At 36.0% G+C, this 6,000-nt stretch overlaps 1 protein-coding gene across 1 annotated transcript in view; it reads right to left on the bottom strand.

Moving 5' to 3' along the window:
• Nucleotides 1–6,000, bottom strand: part of MACROD2 (mono-ADP ribosylhydrolase 2) — a 1,581,126-nt gene that overhangs the window by 158,942 nt on the left and 1,416,184 nt on the right. The window lies entirely within an intron of this gene.

The raw sequence follows: 6,000 nt of genomic DNA, 5'->3' as shown, positions 1-6,000 counted from the left end.
TAATAAAGGAGGGGGGCGGGGAGGGAGGAGGAAAAATGAGGACCTAACGCCAAGGACTTAAGTGGAGAGCAAATATTTTGAGAATGATGAGGGCAATGAATGTACAAATGTGCTTTACACAATTGATGTATGTATGGATTGTGATAAGTGTTGTATGAGACCCAAATAAAATGATTAAACAAAAAGAAAATCATGTTACATAGATATGTATGTATATATGTAAAGGGTACATAATTAAAGAAATAATCTTCAAATAAAAAAAAAAAAAGAAACAAAACTCAACTCATGGCCAGTGAGTTGGCTTTTACTCAGTGACCCTCTGCAGAGTGAACCAGGAAGAAAACTGGAGAGAATGCACAGCCTCATCTTCACATTTGTTGTTGTTAGGTGCAGTTGGGTTAGCACCCTACCCACACAAAATGCAAACAATGCAGGCCTGTGTCATCTTTACAATTGTTCCTACGCCTGAGCCCCTTGTGGCAACCAGTGTGAATTCATCTCTTGGGGGTCTTCCACTTTTTGGATGCCCCTCCACTTTACCAAGCAGGATGGCCTTCACCGGGGCCTGGTCTCTTCTGACAATATATGCAGAGCATGTAAGATAAAGTTTTGCCATTCTTACCTAATAGGAGCTCTCTGACTATACTTCACCCAGGACAGATCAGTATGTCCTTTTAACAATCTGAGGTGCCTACAATATTCTTCTCCAGCACTATAATTAAAATGCATTGACTCTTCTTCGATCTTTCTTATTCAATGTCCAAATTTCACATGAGCATGAGGCAATGGCTTTGGGTAGGTGCAACTTAGTCCTCAAAGTAACATTATTGCTTTTCAACACTCTAAAAAGGTCTTGTGCAACAGATTTACATAATGCAACATTCTTTGGACCTCTTCACAGCTGCTTCCATGATCCCTGATTGTGGAGCCAAGCAAGACAAAATCCTTACACCTCCAACCTTTTCTCCCTATATCACGATGTCACTTCCAAGTCTAACTGTGAGGACTGGGGCCTTCTTTAGATTGACTAGTAATCCATACTAAAAGCTACAATCCTATTGCAAGTTCTCTTCACTTTCAGCAATATGGTTGCGTCATCTTCATATTGCTGCTTGCTAATAAGCCTTCCCCTGATGTTGATGCTGCATTCTTCTGCATGTAAGGCAACTTGCCTGATGATTTGCTCAGCATACAGATTGTACAAATTTTGTAAAATACCGCAATCCTAACATATACCTTTCGGGTTTTAAACCATTAAGTATTCCCTTGTTCTGTTCCCACTACTGCCTCTTGATCCATGTACAGATTCCACTTGATAACAATGAAGTGTTATAGGATTCCCATTCTTCTCAAGGTTATCCACTGTTTTTTATGCTCCACATAGTCAAATGCCTTCAATTGTCAATAAAACACATGTAAACATCTTACTGGTATTTTCTGCTTTGAGCCAAGATACAGCTGAAATCAGCAATGATATCCCTTGTTCCAGGTCCTCTTCTGAATATGGTCTGGATTTCTGGGAGTTCCCTGCAATAATTTTTGAATGATCTTCAGCAAAATTTTATTTATCTGTGATATTAATGATATTCTTCTGTAGTTTGAGCAATCTGTAGGATCACCTTTCTTTAGAATGAACCAAAATATGGATCTCTTACAGTTAGTTGGCCAAGTTACTGCCTTGCAAATTGGCTGGCATACATAGACTGGTGAGTGATTTCAGTGATTCATTGAGTTGGTGAAACATTTCAATTGGTATTCCGTTAATTCCTGGAACCTTGTTTTTGGTGAAAGCATTCACTGCAGTTTAAATTTCTCCCTTTAGACCCATTGGTTTTTGCTTTTATGCTACCTCCTGAAATGGCAGACTGTGAAGTAATTCTTTTTGGTACGGTGCCTGTATTCTTTCTATTTCTCTTGATGCTTCCTGTATCATAGAATCTTTCAAAGTTGCAACGTGAGGCCTGAATTCTTCCTTCAGTTCTTCCAGTTTCAGATATGCTGAGTATGTTTTCCCCCTTAGTTTTCTAATTCTAGGTTTTTGCACATTTCATTATTATATTCGGCTATGTCTCCTAGAGATGCACTTTGAAATTTTCTATTTAACCCTTTGAGTTCATTTTTTCTTCCATTTACTTTTGCTACACTACAATTATGAGCAAGTTTCAGAGTCTTTTTTGACGTCCACTTGACCTTTCCTTTTTTCCTTGTCTTTTTAATGACCTTTGCTTTCTTCATTAATGAGGGTCTTGATGTCTTCCCACAGTACATTATGTCTTCTAGTGTTCGATGTATCAAATTGGTTCTTGAAATATTCTCAAAATTCAGAGGGAATAGATTCAAGGTTGTCTTTTGGCTCTTGTGGACTTGTTTTAATTTTCTCCAGTGTTATTCTGAACTTATATATGAGCAATGCATGGTCTGTTCCATAGTCATCCCCTGGTCTTGTTTTAACTGCTGATATTGAGGTTCTCCATCATGTCTTCCCACAGATGTAGTCCATTTGATATCTGTGTTTTCCACCTGGGGAAGTCCATGAGTACAATTACCATTTGTGTTGTTGAAAAAAGGCATTTGCTTTGAATAAATTGTTGGTTTTGCAGAATTCTATCATGCAATCTCTAGCATCATTTCTATCACCAAGACCATATTTTCCAACTACCGGTCCTTCCTCTTTGTTTCCAACTTTTAATTTCCAAGAGCCAATGATTATCCATGCACCTCGATTGCAATTTTTTCAATTCCTGACTGAAATTGTTGGTTGAATTCTTCAACTTCTTTACTAGCTTTTGTGGTTGGTGTGTACATTTGAACAACAGTTTTGTTGTTTGTATTTCCTTGGAGATAGGTATATATAATCCTATCACAGACAACATTGTAATTCATGATAGATTTTGAAATGTCCTTTTTTGACAATCATGGCCAGCTAATTACTCTTGGTTGCATTATTTTTGGCATAGTAAATCATATGATCTTTTGAGTCAAAATGGCCAATATCAATCCATTTCAGCTCACTTATGCCTAAGATATTGCTTTTTATGCAGTTCATTTTGAACACCTGATTTTTCTAGATTTGTACTTCGAACATTCCAAGTTCCTATCATTAGCAGATTTTTGCAGCTGTTTTTGATCCTGAAGGCTCCAGTCCCAGAGATTTTACCTAACTCACATAACAATGACTCCACTCCAAGAAATCAGTTCCTCCTCAGTCATAATTCGAGTGCCCTTGGACTTGAGGACCCCATCCTCCGGCAGTATTTGGGAAAGTGTTCTGCTTCATATCTTTAGGCCTTCAGTGTGGGACAATGTTTCAAAGTTATGCATAAGGTACTCAGCAGTTCCTTCCTTCCAAGTGGGGAGAATATTCCTTCTCTGCCTGTTTTAATCTGGAAGCTTCCACTGAAACCTGTTCACTTTTTGGTGATGCTGTTGGCATTTGAAATACCAGTGACAGGTTCCAGCATCACAGCAACACACAAGTCACCACAGTATGACAAACTGACAGGCAAGTGGGGCTATTGTCACATAGTAGGTGCTTAATAACAATTTATTTTAAAAATAAATACATCTGCTTAAAGAAAACTGAAAGCAAATTCTTTGTGGATTAAAAGCACACCATAGACTACTGCCCTGGATTCCTTTCACCACTTAAAATTCTAATTATTCTAAAAAGATTTCTTTTTTAAAATATAGGTTTTAATTTTCAGCAAGAGACATTTAAAAGAAAAAAATCCACTGGAATTCAATCCATTTAAAAATTTAAAGGTTCTATATTTTAAAAAAATGAATGATCTGGTTGAATAAGTAAATATTTTTGAAATGTAAATGCCCCAGTTGAAAGACATCCAAACTCTTTATCACCCCCAAATCTGGTTCAGTTAATGCTAGGAAAAAAATAATAAGTGGCATATTCTTGGAAACTCAGTTGTCTGAATGCTGTCAACAATGAGCGTTTTAAGCCAGGTTATTTCATTGATGAATTGTTAATTTAGAATATAGAGATAATGCCAAGTTTCATGAATTCAGATATTCTGGGAGTGTCCAATATCACCTCATTTCATCAAAACATCAAAATTAGATGAAGCAATAAGGAAATACCTAGATAACTGGAGAAGTTTATGGAAGATTAACCTGAGTGTTAGAAAAATAAAATACAGCCAATAAATAAATACTAGCCTGAACAAACTGAAATTCCACCACCTTTCTATGTGATTTAAACTATTATTCTAACTCTTTCAAAAGAATCTAGGATTCTTCCCAGGCGGTTTAGCATATTTGTTCAATCAGTACATTTTATATGTGTGTGTTGCCTTTTAAAAAGCAAAATATTTAATAGACATAAAATGGGAGATGAATAATTCTAGAATAAAGTAAGAAAGGTGCATGTTGAGATTTGATGTTGTACTGATGTAACAGATGAATTAATTATATTGTGAATTAATATACGTTGTGAATTAATATTTTTTCAGGTGCTTGGAAATTTGTAGAGGGGACACAGGTCTTTAATGGGAGTGCCAAAGAGGGCAGGTCTCGTGGGAGCCTAGGAGGGCTTATTTCTCCAGCCATGTGCCTGAATTTGGTTACAAAAGGGTTTTAAGTGGTAGCTTATACCACAAAGCTATTTGATTAAATTAAATATGAGATTTTTCCCCTTCTTTATTTTTTCCATCATCTTTTCCCCACCAATAGGAAGAGCTTCCTATTGTGCAAACTCTTACAATAATAATAACAAAGAAAAAAACACATCTTCACCATTTCACATCATGACCTACATTTTAGGTCATTATCAATGAACTTCTATTTAATTATACACTTCACCCCAAAATACAAAAAAAAAAAAAACTACATTAATCTCTATAGATTAACAAAACAAAACAGAAAGGATTAAAGCTTTAAGCCAAATCAAAAATCAGTGCCTAATTTTTTTTTATATCCTATCGTTATTTTGGGTTAGGGTTTATAATTTTCATAGGGCAAAATGTGAAATAGAAGGAGGTACACTTGAGGAATTAAATGATTTTGCCATTTGAACCCTGAGTTCAATGGCATATAGCACACAGTATACATTTTAAAGCTGATGTAAGATATGCTTATCATCTGAAAGAGATTTGAAGGATAAACTAGAGGAAGGGGTCATTTTATACTCTTAAACACAGGGAATCCAGGGCAGATGAACTCTTCAGGACCAGTGCTGAGAGTGGCGATACCCGGAGGGTGGAGGGAAGGTGGGGTAGAAAGGAGGAACCGATTACAAGGAACAACATATAACCCTCTCCCTGGGGGATGAACAACAGAGAAGTGGGAGAAGGGAGACATTGGACAGTGTAAGACATGACAAAATAAAAATAATTTATAAATTATCAAGGGTTCATGAGGGAGGGGAGGAGAGGATGGAGGGGAAAAATGAGGAGCTGATACAAAGGGCTCAAGTAGAAAACAAATATTTTGAGAACAATGATGGCAACAAATGTGCTTGACACAATGGATGTATGTATGGATTACAATGAGTTGTATGAGCTCCCAATAAAATGATTAAAAATATATAAATAAATAAAGCCCTAATCTTCCAAGTATGGCTTGGGCTCACTAATCCCAAATTATCCCCATTCATTGACTTTCATTATGATTGGTCTTCTAATAGGTGATATTACAAGTCAAATGTTTGAATATGTTGCCCATATTTGTGGGAAAAGACCAATCATATGACACTAATAGCATATTTAATGTGGTGCATTATTTTAATTTTTATGATAGCATTTGATCACTCCATAGTTTTAATACTCAGATATTAAGTTGCTAGACACTTTTTCCCTTTTTCAATGACCTCTCTTTTTTCATAATGCTATCATTTCACTTCATACATTCTCTCCGAGGTGAATAATGCATCATTATGCCACTTTTTCGAGTGAAAAAAACAGAAGATTCAGATATATTAAAATAAATAAAATAGTCTTCATTTTTAGAGAGTTTTAACTTCTGTTTAGAGGATTGGTACCTTCCTCC

Source organism: Echinops telfairi, unplaced genomic scaffold (assembly GCF_000313985.2).
Source record: "Echinops telfairi isolate 266 unplaced genomic scaffold, ASM31398v2 ScPeMD7_5592;HRSCAF=6446, whole genome shotgun sequence".
NCBI classification, from domain to species: Eukaryota; Metazoa; Chordata; class Mammalia; order Afrosoricida; family Tenrecidae; genus Echinops; species Echinops telfairi.
Note: the sequence above shows the minus strand (reverse complement) of the source record. Positions and strands in the feature narration are given on the sequence as shown.